Source organism: Mytilus trossulus, chromosome 5, assembly GCF_036588685.1.
Source record: "Mytilus trossulus isolate FHL-02 chromosome 5, PNRI_Mtr1.1.1.hap1, whole genome shotgun sequence".
Classification (NCBI taxonomy): domain Eukaryota; kingdom Metazoa; phylum Mollusca; class Bivalvia; order Mytilida; family Mytilidae; genus Mytilus; species Mytilus trossulus.
In genome coordinates this window covers 61953783-61976509 of record NC_086377.1, presented here as the reverse complement: position 1 = coordinate 61976509, position 22727 = coordinate 61953783, and positions in this window count along the sequence as shown.

Here is a 22727-nt window from a genome sequence, read left to right as displayed (position 1 = left end):
AGCTGCATTATATTTCAGAAGTTTGCTTTATGTCAGGATGATGGATTGTATTATACAAATGAAAACAATATTGAAAAACAATGAATACAAAATTTTGTCCGCATCAATTTAGAGTTCCAGCTTTTAATCTCTGTATTCCTAATATCGAACTGTCGCTTAAGTCAGTAGTTCAAGAGGATGTGTATAATAAAACTGTTCGACCGCATCATTCAACACTCACATGACTGATTTTTTTTGTACTTTATAATGGAAAGTATACTGTTAGTATATTTTGTCGGTTGATTTGATTTTGTTGGTAGATAAACATCAGGTGACAAATATTCAATTCCTGTTTACAACGATGAAATATATTTTTCGGACGTCCCAGATATCAGTTATAATCCGTAAAGACAAAGATGTAGAGCCAATTGTTTTGGCAATTTGTTTCATTCGATTAGATGGGTAAATCATATTTTAAATAGCACAAATGATGCTAATTCAAGTACATGAAAATACGTCACATCATCTATTTTCATACCTTGAACAGGTATTCCTACAAAAACAAGGCCATGACTATTGATTTTTTAATATTGATTTTATTTTATTATTAACATCCTTTATGCAAGGTGCCATACCATGTAACTTGTCAAGGTGTCAAATCATAATTCAAATCGTAATTTTCTCATTCTTAATATGTATATCTGTATTTGTCTTGGTCTTTTAAGATTTTATAGTCGAAAAGATAAGATAAGATAATGCATGTATATATTTTAACGGGAAAAAATCTGACATAAGTTGGTCATAGATCACCCTGTGTAACTAACACATGTTATATTGACTTTTCTGTCATTTTAACAATTCGGTCCTTCGTTGTGATACAGATGCAACAGCTTCTTGATGTTTTACCTACAATCACGATTTGCAGTGTAACTGATTTGTTCTAGTATGTTGTTTTATTTTTCTGATCAGTGTAGGGACCGTGGTAAAACTTTCAGTACTAGTATCTTTACAGTTTGTGATTTGGCGACAAAATTGATGTTGACAGCATTTGTTACATATAATACCATGTTTAAAAAAGGTTTCGAAAATTATTTTTTTGTTGTTATGAAACTTGTATACAATGGCCTTATTTTAAGTTATGTGTATATTACACCCGCAACATGTAGGCTTCATTTCTATAGAATTAATGCTCGTGTTATTGGTAATGTACAGGTACCTACATCAGTTTGACGGCTGTTGTCCCTTGGGCGTATGTAATAAATGTAAACACATGAATAGAAGGTAAGTCAAGAGTATGGACAGTTATAGGATTGCACACAATAAGCGTTACATTATGTTTTCTTTGATACATGTAAAATTATATACTAGTAAACTAAAATGTCAAAATGAACCAGAATGACTCTATGAATGAAGCAAACATCCGAAAGAATATGATAGAAACTTTAAAATTTAATATAACAACAAAAAAAATGCAAATTTTCTGAGCGAGGTTCGAACCCTTTCTTCAAAACCAACATTTATAAGTAGTTATGTGCTCTACTTATGGGGCTACGGCGTTGCTTATCATTATGACCCTTATTAAGAAGCTATATAGGTACAATTTATTGATGTTACAATTTTTTCTTTAAAAAGTTGTTTTTGTTGTTATAAGGACACACTAAACAAATTTAATTTTTGAAGGAAAAAGTAGTATGCATAACAACAGTCATAAAAAGCATGACTTTTTGTTGGTTTGAAATGTCCTTCTGGGGGGATCCCCTGTTTTTTTCCACATAAAAACACCCGAAAATCCGGATATTGAACTTTCACCCTTTTTGAGGGTTAAATTTACTATTGATTACACATATCATACTATATGTAAATCGAGATATTAATCAAAAAGCATTTTACATAAGAGAGCCGTGGTGTAGTGGTTAGTGCATCGGACTACTAACACAAAGGTACCTGGTTCGATTCCCGTTTGGGATGAAAATTTCAGAACTCAATTGTCGGCTCTCCCTTGACACCATTAGCGAGTATGGTCTTAAGGAAACGATAATAGTCCGTCGGAAGGGGACGATAAAAGGCTGACACGTGTTAAGAGAGAGCCAAATCTCTTACACGTTAAAGACACCCTTGTGGATTTCGAAAAAGAGTAGGCTAATGCCGCTACAAGGCAGCACTCGCAACCGCAAAATGGAAAGGGATTAATATAAGTTGCAAAACTTGTTTCCCAATCCACTCTAAATAAATATGTTTAAACTAAACTAAAAAGCATTTTTATTTTTTGTTTTTATAGTAAATTTTATTCTGTCGGCACTTTATGAAATTGGCCATTCTGTGAAAAAATCCTCGGCATATTGGTACTACCTCTAAAAACGAAGTTGACGAGATTGTTCATAATTATACAACATCGTGTCTACAATAACACTGAACAATTTTCTTTTGAGCATTTTGTCGAAAACATTTCGTAAATCTAAGGTACACAAGGTCAATTACGATGAAATATCCATGTAATGCATAGAGTTATATCTAGGAAGAGACTATAAAAATGGGGAACGAAGCAAAATCAACAGTGATGTTGATGTCCCATGATATAAAAATAATGTTCAGGTGCGTTGTATAACCTTTCTATCTGCCTTATAGTTAAAGAAAACCAACCTTTCCTTTCTTTTATAATAGCTGCAGATGATCATAAGTGTGTTATTTTATATCCATTGTTTAATGTTGTAAGAATATGAAACGATTTTTTTTAAATATGTATAATATCTATACAGAGTCTAAAGAGTCAAGTATTTTGATATAGTCTTAACCACAGTAATCAGTAATAAGCAAATCTGTCAGCATGTCTTTTTAGTAGCAGACCTGTCCACATGTCTTGTCAGGTGCAGACATGTCCACATGTGTGGTCTTGGCAGACCTGTCCTCGGTACTGATCAATATCAGACTTGTCCACAGGTCTGGTCTGAGCAGACTTGTCAATAGGTTTGCAGCAGTCCTCAGGTCTGGTCAACCAACGACGAAGTTAACTTGCTTGTCTGCATAAAATTGCTCAAGCTAATTAGAAAGTAGTCAATAATATAAAAAGAAGATGTGGTATAATTGCCAATGAGACAACTATCCACAAAAGATCTAATTGACACAGATATTAACAACTATAGGTCACCGTACGGCCTTCAACAATGACCAAAGCCCATATCGCATAGTCAGCTATAAGAGGCCCCGATAAGACAATGTAAAACAATTCAAACGAGAAAACTAACGGCCTTATTTATGTAAAAGAATTAACGAAAAACAAATATGTAACAAATAAACATATACATGCATACAGTACTTGCAACCTTAGGCGTTACTATTTCAGCGATCAATCAGCGGTCATCGATCAGTCACCGATCAGTCAAGTTCGCGTCAAACTCACGTCAGCAATCCGTCAGACTTATAGTAAAAGTAATTGACTGATCGGACTGATCGGACGGATAGAACCGATCGACCTTGATGACGGATTGACCTGTAATACGTCACATGATAAACTAATACAAATTACGGAATCTTAATTTCGTATTGTTTAATTAGAATGGCGCATAGCGAAAATCGAACGTTCAATGATCATGATGATACATTTTGCTTTAATAATAATAATTTATCAAAGTTTTATTGAAAAGAAATTTACAGATAAAACCTAACATAAATATATTATTATTAAAGAATGGTCTTTTTGTTTTATTTAAGTTATATATTTTCAAACCCGGCGGGTTTTAAAACGGTGTCTACATCGCGATTTTGATTTTATTATTTCCCAAACATACTCGGGAAAAGCAAAATGAAAGGATCAGTTAATGAAAGATGTAGTCTATATTTAAAATTTTTGTATCCTTATCATGATAAAATTCTTTATTTATTTTTTTATCATAATCAAGGACTTTTTATATTCCTGTCACAATCGAAGCCTATAAAATAAAAAAAAAAAAGAAGACTAATTTTGGATATTTTAATTAACGCGAATAAAATTTAAGTAAGATTTATCTGACACTCTTAATTTCATGAAAAAAACACTATTTTAAATTTTAAAAAGTACAAAAATCCAAAGGCGGTCAATAATTTTTAGTAAAGGAAGAAATATTTGCATTTCAGCAGACGCATACAAAATTTAATATCTTTTTCCTTAAAGTAAGCATATTTTATGAAGAACAGCCAATCTTGATGTACAAAAAGTACTGAAATCATATGACGGTTAATAATTTGTATCAAAATTATTCAACAACTGCATTCTTATTCAACAAAAATAAAAGTTTAAGTATTTTAATTCTCATTATATCTCAATTCTGATCAGAAGACTTGTCTCAAGATGGTAAAAATAAATGATTTTAAATAAAATAGCTTCATTTTTAATAAAAGGAAGACTAATTTTGGTTATTTTTAACAACGCGAATAAAATTTTAGTATGATTTCTCTGACACTCTTTTAATTTCTTGAAAAAAAAACTTTCCTAATTTATAAAAATTACAAAAATCCAATGGCGGTCAATAATTTTTAGTAAAATAAAGAAAAATTTGCATTTTAGGCAATGCGTACAAAAATTTTATATCTTTTTCATTAAAGTAAGCATATATTATGAAGAACAGCCAATCTTGATGTACAAAAAGTACTGAAATCATATAACGATTAATAATTTGTATCAAAACAAATCAACAACTGCATTCTTATCCAAGAAAAATAAAAGTTTAAGTATTCTTATTCTCATTATATCACAATTCTGATCAGAAGACTTGTCTCAAAATGGTAAAAATAACTGATTTTAAATAAAATAGCTTCATTTTTAATATAAAGAAGACTAATTTTGGTTATTTTAAACAACGTGAATAACATTTTATTATGATTTCTCTGACACTCTTTTAATTTCATGAACAAAAATAATATTCTAAACTCTAAAAAATACAAAAATCCAAAGGCAGCCAATAATTTTTAGAAAAGGTGAAGAAATATTTGCATTTTAGGCAACGCGTAAAAAAATTTAATATCTTTTTCCTTACAGTAAGCATATTTTATGAAGAACAGCCAATCTTGATTTACAAAAAGTACTGAAATCATATGACGGTCAATCATTTGTATCAAAATAAATCAATAATTTCATGCTTATTCCAAAAAAATAAAAGTTTAAGTATTTAAATTCTCAGTATATCTCAATTCTGATAAGAATACTTGTCTCAAGATGGTAAAAATAACTGATTTCAAATAAAATAGCATCATTTCTAATAAAAAGAGGACTAATTTTGGTTATTTTAAACAATGCGAATAAAATTTTAGTATGATTTCTCTGACACTCTTTAAATTTCATGATAAAAACTATTCTGAACTATAAAAAGTGCAAAAAATCCAATGGCGGTTAAATTTTTTTAGTAAATAAAGAAATATTTGCATTTAAGGCAACGCGTAAACAAATTTAATATCTTTTTCCTTAAAGTAAGCATATATTATGAAGAACAGCCAATCTTGATGTACAAAAAGTACTGAAATCATATGACGGTTAATAATTTGTATCAAAATAAATCAATAACTGCATTCTTATTCCACAAAAATAAAAGTTTAAGTATTTTAATTCTCATTGTATCTCAATTCTGATAAGAAAACTTTTCTCAAGATGGTAAAAATAACTGATTTCAAATAAAATAGTATCATTTTTACTTAAAAGAAGACTAATTTGGGTTATTTCAAACAATGTGAATAACATTTTAGTATGATTTCTCTGACACTCTTCTAATTTCATGAAAAAAACCACTGTTCTAATCTATAAAAAGTACAAAAATTCAATCGCGGTCAAGAATTTTTAGTAAAATGAAGAAATATTTGAATTTTAGGCAACGCATACAAAAATTTAATATCTTTTTCCTTAAAGTAAGCATATATTATGAAGAACAGCCAATCTTGATGTTCAAAAAGTACTGAAATGATATGAAGGTTAATAATTTGTATCAAAATAAATCAACAACTGATTTCTTATTCAACAAAAATAAAAGTTTAAGTATTTAAATTCTCAGTATATCTTAATTCTGATTAGATGACTTGTCTCAATATGGTAAAAATGACTGATTTCAAATGAGATAGCTTCATTTTTAATAAAAAGAAGACTAAATTTGGTTATTTTAAACAATGCGAATAAAGTTTAAGTATGATTTCTCTGACATCCTTTTAATTTCATGAATAAAAACTATTCTAAACTCAAAAAAATACTGAAATCAAATGGCGGTGAATAATTTTTAGTAAAGTGAAGAAATATTTGCATTTTAGGCAATGCATACAAAAATGTAATATCTTTTTCCTTAAAGTAAGCATATTTTATGAAGAACAGCCAAGCTTGTTCTACAAAAAGTACTGAAATCATATGAGGGTTAATAATTTGTATCAAAATAAATCAGACACTGCATTCTTATTCAACAAAAATTAAAGTGTAATTTCTAATAAGAAGACTTGTCTCAAAATTGTAAAAATAACTAATTTTAAATAAAAAAGCATCCTTTTTAATAAAAAGAATACTAATTTTAGTTATTTTAAACCATGGAAATAAAATTTAAGTATGATATCTATGACACTCTTTTAATTTCATGAAAAAAACTATTTTAAATTTTAAAAAGTACAAAAATCAAATGGTGTTCAATAATTTTTAGAATAAAGAAGAAATATTTGCATTTCAGGCAACGCATATACAAATTTAATGATTTTTTTCTTAAAGTAAACATACATGTATTTTATGAAGAACAGCCAATCTTGATGTACAAAAAGTACTGAAATGATATGACGGTTAATAATGTGTATCAAAATAAACCAATAACTGCATTCTTATTCCACAAAAATAAAAGTTTAAGTATTTTAATACTTATTATCTCAATTCTAATGAAAATATTTATCTCGAGTTGTTTGGAATAACTGATTTCATATAAAACAGTGTATTTTTTTAAATAAAAGAGAGTTTTTTTGGTAGTTTTAAACAATGCGCATAAAATTTAAATATGATTTTTTTTAATTCTTTTAATCTTATGAAAAACGACCTTTTCTAAACTATAAAAAGATCAAAACTCCAATGGCGGATTATTGGCATTTTCGTAGGTAGAAGTTCATGTTAACTGAGACATATAATACTATTATGTATTATATATGTTTCTAATGTTTACAATTTTTAATACAAAACTATTAATCAAAACAAACAATTTAACGCTTTAATTAAGAATCTAATATAACTGTTATACTAATTTTACTTTTTTTATTGCAACCAAATAAACGTGTAAATTATGGTGTCTTCGTCGAGGTCCGCGTTCATGGTTCGTAAACAATGTTGAGTTCAGTTTACATAAGAATTTGAAATATAATATACGTATCCGTCCGATCCGTGCATAAATTTGATTTACTGATCGATCGATGACCGTTGTCACGGTAACTCTCACATAGGTTATTTGACTTATCTGACGGATCCTATGGGTCACCGATCACCGATCAGTCATCGATCATTCAAACATCCGTCACCGATCATTCACCGATCAGTCAAGTTCACGTCAAACAGTAACGCCTAAGGTTGCAAGTACTGCACGATGAAACATCTTATGTTAAATAACAAGTCTTCTCCAAGTTAACTTTTTTACAGGTTAGGACTGTACCCATCGGTCGTGTTCGAATTCTGAACAATAGGATGCAAGACTGCTGGTTTTTGGTTATTGTTGAAGCAATTTACCAAGAACACACCATTTGTATAGTTAGAACTGGCAATACAATGTATATTAACCATCACTGTTTTAAATTAAAAAGGGATACCATTTATGATTTCCTGCACAAATTAAAAATACGTCATGACAGGTATAAATTATGTAATATATCGCACTTCAGCTTCACCACCATCGAACGTCGGCGTATTAATTAGCAATATAGTATCGTAATGCACAATCGCACTTCATCGTGATCTAAAACAAATAGTCTTGTATTATTTGAATTTCAGTTTCTTGTGTACAATTTGGAAATTAGTATGGCGTTCATTATCACTGAACTAGTATATATTTGTTTAGGGGCCAGCTGAAGGACGCCTCCGGGTGCGGGAATTTCTCGCTATATTGAAAACCTGTTGGTGACCTTCTGCTGTTGTGTTTTTTTTATTTTGGTCGTGTTGTTGTCTCTTTGACACATTCCCCATTTCCATTCTCAATTTTATTCAGTGCCAACGCATCGCATTTCGGCGTGACCATTACTCTTCAGATTCCTACAGATATGCTGGAAGAACAATTTGTGTAATTAAAAGGAGACGCAGAGATTTATAATTGAGTCATCAACCAAGTTAGCATCAAAGCTTAATGAGGTGAACACTCTTATTTCTTGAATGAATACACATCTTTACAATATTTTAAGCTTTAAAAATTGGAAAAAAAGATACGTGTGGTTAATTGTACTTATAAATTTAAAAGATGAAATCCAGAAGCAATCCCTTAAATAATAATATTGTAATCCACAAATTGAAGAGACCTTTAAAATGCAATAAACAGGAACTAACTCCGGTTGGTACTGTGGATTCATTTATTTTCGTTGGTACCAATTTTCGTGGATTTAGAAAAACTTGCATATTCGTGGATATTTAATTTCGTGGTTTTGCTGAAGTTTGCATTCAAACCTATAGAAAAATTATCATTCGTTGAATATTGAATTTCGTGGTTTGACTGTGCCCACGAAATCCACGAAAATTGGTATCCAACGAATGATAAGGAATCCACAGTAATATCTGAGAAAATATAATGTTCTGACAAAAAATGAATATATTGTAGTAATATTATCGATGCGTGTAAATACTGCTGTAAATATCCACAGGAGACATAAATGACGTAGATGCAAGAAAATCTACATCACACCTACGACATTTAATAAAACAATGAGAAAATGTTATATCATATTGCAAGCTGTGAAAGGAATCGACATAACAAACACAAACAATCTCAAATGACCAAACCAACGACATGTCATTGACCCCGCTTCCCTCAACCTAGACTCCCGTTCAACTCTTGCATTCCTCCTCGTCATCCCCATGTTCCCTTACTCCTATCCATCTTCTCATTATAATATTCTGACTAAATCAATTGGCACAAATTAGAAGGAAGAGGTGCTTGGCAGAAAACAATGCTATTCAATGATTAACGTTTGTTTGAGATTTTATTATAACGATATGTTCTCGTTGTCTGGATATTGTCTTCATGGTGGTTAATCAAACCTGCAAAGGAGAAAATAAGATATCAGTTGTATGTAGGGTGTATACTATAGTGTTTGTACATTAAAATCAATAAATCAAATTCTTAAACAGGTTATTTGTTACTCGTAAAGGAATGAGCTATGTGCTCTATTAATGCATAATACTTTAATTTTAGTTTCTTGTGTACAACTTGGAAATTAGTATGGCGTTCATTATCACTGAACTAGTATATATTTGTTATGGGGCCAGCTGAAGGACACCTCCGGGTGCGGAAATTTCTCGCTACATTGAAGACCTGTTGGTGACCTTCTGTTGTTGTTGTTTCTTCTATTGTCGGGTTGTTGTCTCTTTCACACATTCCCCATTTCCATTCTCAATTTTATAGTCAGATAAACGTACAAAGAAGGTGTACAATTGTGTATGATCATGTTATGTATTGTTAACAATCAGACACTAAAAGTCCTCATGTCTAACATAAATGCATATTGACAAAACAATTACTTTATTAATTAGTGGTGAGCTCTGTCGTAGTTTTATAACTCTATAGGCAATGTAAAACTAGGAGAAGCAGAAAGTGGGTTGCAATTCGGAGACTATATCATTCACAAATGGAGCGATACTTCATTGGAATGTCATTGCAATACACATTACGTGGTCACTAGGCAATACACAAATAGTCTGGCAGTGGATAGACCTTTAAAACGATATCCGTATAGTACACAAAGTGATATCTGTTGAGCTGTTTTTGTATAAAAGAGGGGCGACAGATACCAAAGGGACAGCCAAACACATAGATCGAAAATTAACTGACAACACCATGGCTAAAAAAAAGACAAACAGACAAATAAGAGTACACAAGACACAACATAGAAAACTAAAGACTAAGCAACACGAACTCCGCCAAAAACTGGGAGTGATCTCATGTGCTCCGGAAGGGTAAACAGATCCTGCTACACATGTGTCACCCGTCGTGTTGCTCATTTTATTAGAAATCTGGTAAAAAGTCTAATTCGGTAGGTCACATTCGTGAAAAGGGAAGGGGATTGTAGTTACGACATGAGGAACATATCCGATATCATTTGTGAAACAGTTATTCATATACATAAGACTCCTCATTGCAGAATAAAAGTGTATGTCTTTTTTAAGACTCTGCAGCTGGTTCAGGAAATTGTAATGTCTTTCATACTGTCCTGTTATTTTGAGTTGATCATTTGTTTTATACGTCATTGATTTTAATGATATAACTACATTGAGTAGAACGGGATTTTTAAATAATGGTTTAGGTTGCATTTTTTTAATAAGTTGTAACGCTAAAAAATAACTTTAAAACAGAATAAATCCAATTTCAGTTAAATTTTACAAGTATAAAATATCCTACCTTGATTCACAGATATATACATTGTCACTTCTGTTGCATGTGGACTTTGGTGCGTCCATCCATCTACCACTAGGTACCATATGAAAACAACTTCCCACTTCAATGTCACTAGCATCGAATGGACTCCTGTTGGTATACATGTTTGAGGCTGTTGTATTCCCAGATTGCCATACATAACTTATGCCATTCTTTGACTCTAATCCAAAATAAGGATTGTTTATACCTACAACAAGTAGTAAATCAAGTTATATATATATATAAAAAAATGCTAAAAAGTCTGCAAAACAACACTTATAATATCTATATTAAAAAAAGTAAACAGCAAATGTTAGTATCTATAAAAACAGATATTCTTTATCAGTATGATTATGACGTAAGATGAATCATATCAATCTATTTTGATTTACCCACAGGTATTTGTTGTGTTCATATTCACACTTTTTTTCTATGTTTTATTGTGTGTACTATTGTTTGTTTGTTTGTTTGTTTGTTTGTTCTCTACTTTTTTTTAGCCATGGCGTAGTAATTTTATTTTTGATTTATTAGTTTAAATTTCCCTCTTGTATCTTTCGTCTCTCTTTTGAAACATATCCGTTGTAAAAAATCGCATAGGCATTCAAACTCATTAGTCGAGCACAAATTATAAATGAAAACAAACTAAAACCTTTCTAAGGATAAACACTTGTAACCAAAGCACAGCACAGAAAACCAGAGACTGAGAGACTGTAGGAATTGGGAGATATATATTCCATATGCAAGTGCAGCTGGCATTAACCTATTTAGAACTAGACAGTTCACAATTTAGATTCTTAATTCTTCGATTTTGTCGTTAATTTTGTTTGTGATAACTTGCATGCTGATACTAGAATGACCTTCTTTTCAAATTATTTTAAAAAACTTTTAATACAATGGTATGTACCTAATTTTAGATATATTCAAATTTGAAAAAAAATCACTGCTTACCAAATTCGCTTTTAGCTGAAGTAATAAATCTGTTTTCTTCTTGGTTATTTATTTCCAAAAGAGTACCACACATGGAAGAGCAAGTCTCCTTCAAAACAATATTTAAGCAGACAGTTACCCACGTAACATAGTGTATACACAACTAATTGTAAATGACAAGTGCACTTCAATGATATAGGAACAAAAGTACAAATCAAATAAATACGAATATGCACACCTTACATATCATGCACACATTAAATCATTACTTTTGTCACAAATCTGTAAATAAATAAATCAATAAAATTTCCCATCTGTGCTAAATAAGAACATACTAGTATTTAACAATTTACCTTTGCCTTGTCATAACTGTTGACATTTTTAACAAATGTGTATATGGAACCACTGAATGAACGTACACCAATTACGCCATTTGGAACACCTAAATCATTGTAAATATAGATGATTGAGACATACCACAATGATACAGAAAAGTAATGACGGAATGTTTCATTATTTGAGATATCAAGATATATCAGTATAGTTGACCTGTTTTTTATACGAGATTGTGTTTCATCATACTTTTAGTTCTTTCAGTTAAATTCAGTAAGAGTACACCCTATGTAGTCAGATTGTGTGTTCAAAAATATAAAGATTGGTGGAAATACTTAAATAAAAGTATTTACTATATATATATATATATGATCATTTCCGTTCTCGACATATTTAATTCTAAATTCTAAAAAAAGATTATCAACTTTCAACTTAAGGATGTTTGCTCCTCTACTTTTTGAATGTTAGCCAGATTTTCGGAATTCTCTGGTTTTACAAATGTATAAACATTTAAAAAAAAATGCCCACTAAACCCTACTTTTCTTTTTTATTTTTATAAATATTATTTAAAAAGCCATATTTCAAGATCTTATGAAATCCTTAAGTTTTTTTCATAGTTATTATTAACAAAAAAGATGCAAATGTTAAGGTGGTATGGGTGTCTTCCTCCATCTTGGATTGCAAAAAAACAGAGAACCAAAGGTCGAGAATTTCTATCAAGTTAGCAAAATTTGTTGCAGGAGTACAGATATTTAATGTGAATTTTCATTTAAAAGAACCAATTTATAAGAATATAATTTATAATTATTAAAATTTTTGCAAATGTTTGTTATTTCTGGTTGTTTTTAAAAAAATATTAAATTGGCATTTTAAGGGGAGATAACTCTATAACAGTGCATTTTCTGAAGAATTCAACATGGAATTTTCCTATTTCGTATTTTAACCGGACAAATTGTACGGTGACCCTATCTTTTCTTTTGAATTCTCAAAGCATGGTATGAAAGCTATATTTTCCTTAAGTATTTAATAATTCTATCATTGTGTTTAGTTTCTAATCACAAACTGGTGTTTTTTTCCTATTTAATCCATACAAAATGTGTTATTATGTCATGTCCTGTATCTGGAGAAAATGCGCGGTGAGCTATCATTTTTATTATATTTTTCAACATATATCAATAGATATTACGTTTTTGCAAAGTATGAACAAATTCTATTTTTTTTTTATTTTAGACTCCCATACCACCTTAAGTGAATGAAAAATCTAGAGAGAATTATTTCCTGCCAAATTTGCAACGGAGAATATCTCTCAAACGAGCATACGGACCTTCCATTTTTTCTGCCTTTTTAGTTTCTTTATCAATATTCTTTCAATTTATAACAGTAAAAAAGAGCTGGTTATTTTTAAACAGAGTAGCGAACATCTTTAATATGATTCCAATTCATTGTTTTACATTAGCCAATGCTAATTATTAGGACCGATAAAATTATGAAGGCTTATATTTATCTCACAAAACCAGAAAATCCGGAAAATACGTTAAAACAGAATGATTATCAAAGCGTTTCACTGATATGTTGACATTTGATCCGTTCTCCAATAACAGTGAAACCTAACTAAACCGAATCATACATAAAACATGTTGTAAAACCGAAAACCTGTATAAACCAAACATGTTCTTAAGCACCGTCATATCAAATTGTATGCGTTCGAAACTGAACAAAATCGAAAAGGTTTGGTTTAAACAGATTTCACTGTAAAATGAAAACAAGGATACTCATAAATCAAGATCAAGCAAAGTGTTGAAATATCAAATGAAACACAAGTATTACATATGGCATTTATCGGACTCCATGTGCCGTCTTCCAAACATTTAATACTGTCATTCCCTTTGAGAGAATGACCAGCTGAACACGTCAATTTTCCTATGCTTCCTACAAATTTCTGGTCTATGCTTATAGTCATGTTGGCACAGGTTCTTGATATTGGGTCTGGGCATTCAACTACAAATATATTTTAAAAGATACATCACATGGAAAATAAACATACCTAATCATAATATAGAACGAATTTTTTGTAGTCAATGTTTTTTTTCTTCGTACTTTTTTAGCTTTTTTACCATTTTTAATTCGAGAGTCACTGACGAGTCTGTCGCAGACGAAACCCGCGTATAGCGTAAACAATTTTAATCCTGGTGTCACAGTTGAGTTAATATACTATGGACCCTCAATATATAATTACAAATCTGTTAACAAAGGTATGTGTGTTATACTTTCATGTAGATACATTTACCATTTATCTAAAATCTGAATTTGGAAAGTCTATTTTTGATTAATGACAAGACACCTTTTAGCAAACAATCAAGACACGTTTAAAGTCACAAATGTTCCTAATCTAACATAAATCAACCATGTTTAATGAAATTTTCAGCATATTGCAAATAAAAAAAGTATCCAAAACTAATAAATATAGAACTCCTTGGTTAATAAGTTAAGAAGGAAGTCTACTAAATCATAATAAAATCAAACGCCCGATTAACATGACTTAATCAACCAATGAAAAGAAAGGATGATAATGTTTTATTTCTGACTTGATACCAGCACTGTGCGACTCAAAGATGGGTTTAACCTGCTTAATTAGCTAGCTAATTATAAAGCTTGCATGTGTATGACAGCTGTTTAAAGTTTTGTTATATTGATTATATTGGACGGGCAACAAAGTATAGACATACTAATAACTTACCGACAGTTGGTCTCTTGTGACATCTTTTCCTTTTCACTGAAAGTAGATTTTTTTTTTATCTATTTGAAGTAATAGAATCTTATTTTCACACATCTCATATGAAAGAACATTTACTTGTTGTTTTTCTATCCAAACAGTATAAAAATTGTGTAATAATGGTACTACAAAACAACATGAATGTCTTAAATGATTCATATGTTTAACAGTACACTCAACATGGATTACTTTATTAATTATCTTAGACATAATATTCTTGGAATTTTTCCATGTCGACAAATGAAAACAATACTGACATCATGATCCGATCCATATTGCTTAACCAAACTTCAACATAGATGTTAAGTTAATCTTGAAGTTCAAATATTGAAAATGTTGCAAATATCTATATCACCATTTGGTGCCAGAAAGTAATTCATTATTTTCCTATGAAAAATTAAAAAGAAAGTATAATATCAAAATTGTACCAAAAAAATAATAAAAAAAGATGGCATGGTAATATTTAGGCGAAAATTGAAAATTGTGGAAATTTTTATTTTGACGATCTGGTGTGAAAAAACCCCTCTATGTTTTAATATGTTCTAAAAATTACAAAAACAAATATCAAACCGTGCTTCTTTTGATTTATTTAATATTTAGTGCAATTTAAAATAATAAAAAGATACATCTTCTAGGTTTAAGTCGTACAATATGAAACACAAATGGTAATAACATTCAAACAAGCATAAATCTTGTAATCATTGTTTTCAATTTTTTTTGAAGATAATACAGTTTTGTCTGTTATCTCTTCGATAATTAAGTTGGATATGGATATACATATTGAATTTGAGTATTGGAACACTCCATGCCTTTCATTACTTCCGGAAACTAATTTTATTCCAAATTTCCATTTTAAGATAAAATCACAAAAATACTGAACTCCAAGGAAAATTCAAAACGAAAAGTCCCTATTAAGACAGCAAAATCAAATGCTAAAACACATCAAACGAATGGACAACAACTGTCATATTCCTGACTTTGTACAGGTATTCTCAAATGTAGAAAACGGTGCATTGAATTTTGTTTCATAGCGCTAAACCTCTCACTTGTATGACAGTCGTATCAAATTCCATTATATTTAAAAAGAACTTTTTTCAGGAATCACAGAATAAATGTTTAAAATTTTGTAAGAATGTATATGTTCGGTTGCAAAACATTTCTGACTATCCTTTTACAGACTGTTCTAAACATAATGAAAATTCGGGTCTATTTTCGTAAAAGAAGTATATTTTGATCTGAGCGTCATTGATGAGTCTTATGTAAACAAAACTTGCATCAGGCGTATTGAATTATAATTCGGATACATTTGATAACTATAAGTATAGTAATTTTCCTGAAAGACTAGTGATTTTGTTAACAATATTGGATAAATATAGAAAACATTTTGTGTGTTTCTTAATACAGGCACGAAAAGTTAACACGGCAACTGCATTGAAGAAATATATCATGACCCATATTAGTATTTATATATAGTTTCTTATATCCTGTTAAGTAACTCAAACATATAAATATTATTAAATACTTATAATCTGTGCCTTATACTGTATTTTGTTATGTCATATGTTTCGTCTTGAACAAGCATACGAGATATTTAAATTGCTTTTCGTCGTGCTGACCATCTGTAAAAAATAATTGCAAGCTTGGTACATTGCGTTTGATTTTAATGATGCTTTCTAAATGCTTTTGCTTTAAATTAACAAATAAAAACTTACTTTCAATGGCTGGAACAAGTAACAATCCCAACAGAACGGTTATGGTGAGAACTAATGAATTCATCGTTGGTGATTTTACTGATTTAATTTAAAACAATAATGTGTTGTACGTATTACAAACTTACAACAGTTAATATACCCAATATCATTTGCCACATCAGGTATTGATTAAGAAAAATATCTAACAATTTACATCATGACCAATCAGACAATTATATGTCACAGACCATGGAAATCTTATTTGTTGCTGAGCTAAAAACGGTTTTAAAATTTATTCAATCTTCACTCAAGTGAAACACTACTCTCTCTGTCGTTAACAATCATACATGTGTTAGTGCATCACAAGTAGCCAAACTAGAAGTTAAAGTTATGTGCCAGTTTAACAGTTACCTGAATAGATAGTAAAGCAACAAAATTATAATAAAATCTTGAAACGGAAATGGAAACATAAGATCAAACAGTTTGAGAGTCATCTTACAAAAGAAGGAACTATAGTATGATTGTCAATGAAACAACTCTTCATTAAAATAATTCCGTGTAATTTAACTTTAACTTCACATATTTGTAAAAATGTTTTGATTGATTGGTGTTTAACGCAATTGTACGCACTATAGTGCTATTTCGTGATGATCAGTTTATATTGGTGGCAAACTGAATTTTTCGGAAAGAACCAAAGCGTCTAGTTAAGCTGACAATCATATTCATTTAAGATTGGATTTGAGCGCACTTGCCACGTGTGAGATTCGACCTCACGAACCCCGGGGTTCACATTAATTTAAAAAAAAATCAACGGTAGGTTTGACAAAAAGTACAAGTGTTCATTAGAATCAGTTAACTGTCATCTTTTTCCATAATAAACGCAAAAGTTATAGCTAAATATTACTTCAGTAGAAAGAAAACACATGGTAATAGCGTACATTTTAATATATTTGGCTATTTCTTATTTCTTAAGGGCTTTCAGTAACATAGGTGCAAACATTATGTCGATTTCGCAGTATTAACATTGAAACGTGTGTTATTTTGATTTTGGTTAATTTATATGTTTCGGATTAGAATGATGGCCATATTTGCTGAACTTGTACACTTTTTTGTTTAGTGGCAAGATGAAGCCTCTCCTTGTTGTGGGATTTTCTCCGACGGTTAAAAACCAATAAATAGGCGTTATTCTTTGGTCGTGTTGTACATATTGTCTCAATGAACAAGTGTAATTACGTGCATTATTGTATCATTTTTAAATGTATCATACTTATATCTACTGTTATAAGGTTTCCATAATCTAATTTGAAATAAAATTTCAACCAGTTCAGCTGTTTGTCAAGCTAGCTCACACATACTTTTATATTGTGTATGAATATAATAGCAAATATTTGAGTTTTACAAAAACAAAAGTCGAACTTACGAAAGGGGAGACAACATTTAAAAACCTGACATATCTTAACGTTTAATAAGATCACACATACATGTTGTGTAGTATCAAACGTTCAGGGAAAGGGAACCAGTGTGCTATAATTTACTTTTCTACATTGGTTAGAGGTATAGGGGAGGGTTGAGATCTCACAAACATGTTTAACCCCGCCGAATTTTTGCGCCTGTCCCAAGTCAGGAGCGTCTGGCCTTGTTAGTCTTGTATTATTTTAATTTTAGTTTCTTGTGTACAATTTGGAAATTAGTATGGCGTTCATTATCACTGGATTAGTATATATTTGTTTAGGGGCCAGCTGAAGGACGCCTCCGGGTGCAGGAATTTATCGCTACATTGAAGACCTGTTAGTGACCTTCTGCTGTTGTTTTTTATTCGGTCGGGTTGTTGTCTCTTTGACACATTCCCCATTTCCATTCTCAATTTCATATAATATATACAGGGTTGTTCTATATTATATCACATGCACGGAAAATGTATAGATTTGAAAGGAAGTCATTTTCAGTTTATCAAAACTTAAAAACCTTTTATTATAAATTATTGAAAAAGTAAAAGATTACACACGTCGATGATTTTATCTATATGTCTGATATAAATGACAGAGGGATTATGATATACTATAGTGTTATTAACTGGCTGTTTCTGTATTGGCACTGGTATATATTCAAGGTTTGCTGTATTGGCCTCGAGACCCGTTTCTCGTTTTTTTATATAGATTGGACCGTTGGTTTTCCCGTTTGAATGGTATTGCACTAGTAATTTTGGGGTCCTTTATATCTTGTTGTTCGGTGTGAACCAAGGCTCTGTGTTGAAGACCGTTCATTGACCTATAATGTTTTACTTTTTTAAATTGTTATTTGGATGGAGAGTTGTCTCATTGGCCCTCACACCACATCTTCATATATCTATGTAAATAAAACGTTTACATGTAAAAATACACATTACATACAAATGTATGTACATCTAAAATTACACGTGTACATATGTACATTTAAAATTATGTTGTAAAAAGTAATGATCAACATTCTCTACACATCAGATTCAGCTAAGTTATATTTAGGAAGTTGAAATGAATGACAAAGCGTTCAAATATTTTTGATGCAAACATAACAAAAAACAACCCAACTATTTTTTTTATGATGCACGAAAAAGAGGGGGGGGGTTCTGAATGGAAGATTGCGAAATGAAATGGCCATTTCACGATGAACGAACAATAAAAAGTCACTTTCACGTTAATCTCTATGTTAAACATGTTTATGCGATATCAACCCTCCCCTTTACCTGTAGCCAATGTGGAAAAGTAAACGTATATAAAAGTTCAATAATTTACTGAAAGGTTGTTGCTACTTTGTACTTTTCATCAATGTATCAGTCAATTTTCAGACAATATTAAAGTACTTTTGAAACAACTGTTTATAATTATAGATCATTATGTTAATATATTTTCATTTTTATCGTTGATGAGAAAGTCAATAGATAAGAACTATAATTTATACAATATTAAGATATTGTTAAACACAAACATTCTAAAAGTGTTCAAGATACGTCAACCATTATCACCGAAAAAGTAAAATTTAAAATGGTTTTAGATTTGGAACATATTGTATATTCACCTGTGTAAATAAATCTTTTGATCGACAGAAGCCATTTCAATTGATAACTTATATGATGTATTTTATTTCTAGCCCCTCTTTTATTTCTATGGTGTGATAATACACTAGTGTTTCAGGTAAGTTCTTATTAAAGCGCCAAAACCCGCTGCAGGTTTTTGCACCTGTATTCAGTCAAAAATCAGGTGTCCATGTTGGTGTTGTTCATATTAAGTGTTTTTCGTCTTTTTAATATAGATTATACCGTTCGTTTTCTTGTTTGAATGGTTTTAACAATAGTATTTGGGATGCCTTAATACATGTAGCTTCCTGTCTGATGTGAGCTAAGGCTTCTTGTTGAAGACCGTTCTTTGACCTGTGATGGTTTACTTTTACAAATTGTGACTTCGATATAATAGTTCACATTATGGTTGTTTTTGTAAAAGATCACTAAAACGGATTAAACATTGTTTACATTCTATTTATCATTTGTTTAACTCAGTTTCTTACTTAAAATCCGAATAACAATTTTAACTACTACAATTTATAAAGTTTAAAAAAAATACACGGACCTATATGTTTATCAAATCTATTGGGAATCAATGTTCGTAGATTAAATAAATTATAATTTTCGTGCATATTTGATTTTGTGGTTTTGCCGAAAGTCTGCATACATTTCTATACAACATTTGTAATGTGTTAGAAAATAGAATTCGTGGTTTCCATGTAATCACGAAATCCTCAAAAAATTAGTATTCAACGAATAATAATGATTCCACAGTATATAGTGCGGTAAAATTCGATTCATCTGCGGAAAGAAAAACAGCTGAAGGAAAGATATATTAATGTTATTGTGCTATTAAGATAAATATATATTACTCGAAACTTCATTAAAATAAAGGAAAATTCTGTTTCTTTCAATTAGATCAATATTATAACCCTAATGCCCCTTAAATTCCAGAAGTCAACAGTTTAGCGCAAACAAAAAATGTCTGTTTTAGATATATTGTATTTTGGCTCTGCTTTTAATAAGTGACTGAACTTAACCGTTTGTGGTGATTAAGAAGGTATAGCATCTTCACCAATACATTAAATAAACATGTTTCATATTATTCCGAAATAAAGTAAATACATAGGTATGAACATCGGTATAAGTTAAACAGACAGCAAACTTAAAAGTTTAATACTTTGTATTGATACATTACTAAATCGGATCTAAAATGAAATTATAAAGTCTATGCTTGATAATTCATTTTTAACATATAACGGATTGGCGAAAGATACCAAAAGGAACAGTCAAACTCAACACAACAGAGAAAACTAAAGACAAAGCAACACGAACCCTAGAAAAGCTTTCGGTGATCGCAGGTTCTCCGGAATGACAAACAGATCATGCTCCACATGTGGCATCAGTCGCGTTGATTATGTTATTACACATCTAGTTAATAGTTTAATTAAGTAGGTCACATTCGTGAAAAGGGAACGGTGATTGATTGTTGTTACGACACAAAGAACATATCCGATGTCATTATAGAATCATTCCGGTTTATGTTTAAATATCAAGCCCAAGTATAAAGGTACTGATATATAATTTTATACAGCCATTTTTCTAGATCTCTATTCATATTTGTGTTACTGCCCCTGTAATACAGTAATGATTGAATTAGTTTTAAATGTACAATTCTTAAGAATACATTAAATTCTTCTAAAAGAAAAGAAAAGACAAGATATACATTGTTTCTTGTGTCCCAATAGAAGGAAAATATGTTATATAGGTAGAGAAAATACTCTTATTCAATATTTTACTACTGCAATTCAAAGAATTGATTAGTCAATCTACAAACATCCGAAACACTCTATGAAAGAGGGAGGAAAGATACCAGAGGGTCAGTCAAACTCAGAAATTGAAAATAAACTGACAACGCCTGGCTAAAAATGAAAAAAAAAGACAAACAATAAAACACATGACACATCGTAGAAAACTAAAGAATAAGCAACACGAACCCCACCAAAAACTAGGGTTGATCCAAGGTGATCCAGGAGGGTAAGCAGATCTGGCTCCTCATGTGGCACCCGTCGTGTTGCTTATGTTATAACAAATCCAGTAAATAGTCTAATAAGGTAGGTCACATTCATGAAAGGGAAGGGGATTGTAGTTAAGACGTTATGTACATATCTGATATCATTTGTGGAACGCTTATTCAATAACCGTCAATCAACTCGTGATGGCATCCGTAAAGTTATTTAAGAATGGATGATTTCAACTTCACCATTTGGAACTCTTTGTCAGCAGCAACCCTCTATCGAGAAAATCATGATAGGAAATGCAAGCACGGGAATATCGTATCAATTGGGAGAAATATACTCCGGATGCAGGTGCTGCTGGAATGTTGTTACTTAGAAATAGAAAATTCACAATTGAAAAGCTGAAATCATCTCTTTCGTCGAAAAGTTTTGTTTTCCACCCACCCTGTGTTTGACATGTGCTTGAACAAAACTTGATAATTTCGTTTAACTTATTTTTATTTTCATCTTTGATAAGGAAGTCAATCAATAAGAACTTATATTTTCCATTGTCTGATGTGTGTACGTGATTATAGATGGATGCATAGATAAAAGTTCAACAACTTACTGAAAGGTTGTTGCTACTTTGTACTTTTAATGATTTTATTACTCAATGTAGACGTACTTTTGTAATAACTGTTTATAATTACGTGAATATTATGTTAATATATTTTCATTTTGTATCGTTAATGAGAATGTCAATAGATAAGAACTATAACTTATACAATATTAAGATATTGTTAAACTCAAACATCATCAAAGTGCACAAGATACGTCAACCATTATCACCGAAAAAGTAAAATTTAAAATTGTTTTAAGCCGTGTTCACATTGACCCAAACTCGGTGTTGTGTGAGTGTAACTCACACATAAACTGAACATAATTACGTTCCCATTGATAAAACTCAATGTTTACATGTAGTGTAAATTATGTTTTGTCTACATGCAGTCGATAGTCGATGTAGGCCATGTGTAGGTTACGTGTACACAAAACAGAACTTTAATTTTCCCATGTATATTTAAAAAAGAAGCGATTTTTATATAAAATTGATACTTATAACACTTATTAATAAAGTTCTTTGCAGAAATATATGTCTAAACTTGATACATTTTTTTGTTATTAAAAAAAATACGTAGCCTTATTAATCCCTTATCAAGACGAACAAGACTCATCCATCATCATTGCCGAACACAGAACTCATTTGAAAAGGTCATCTGAATCGACTGGACGTACACACTGACAGAAATATTTGCCACTGGTCTTTACCCAAACAACGGTTCACTCATAAATGCATTACTGAAAAAGGTGAGACTAATTGTTTGTTTGTGCAGTATCTTAAGTCCG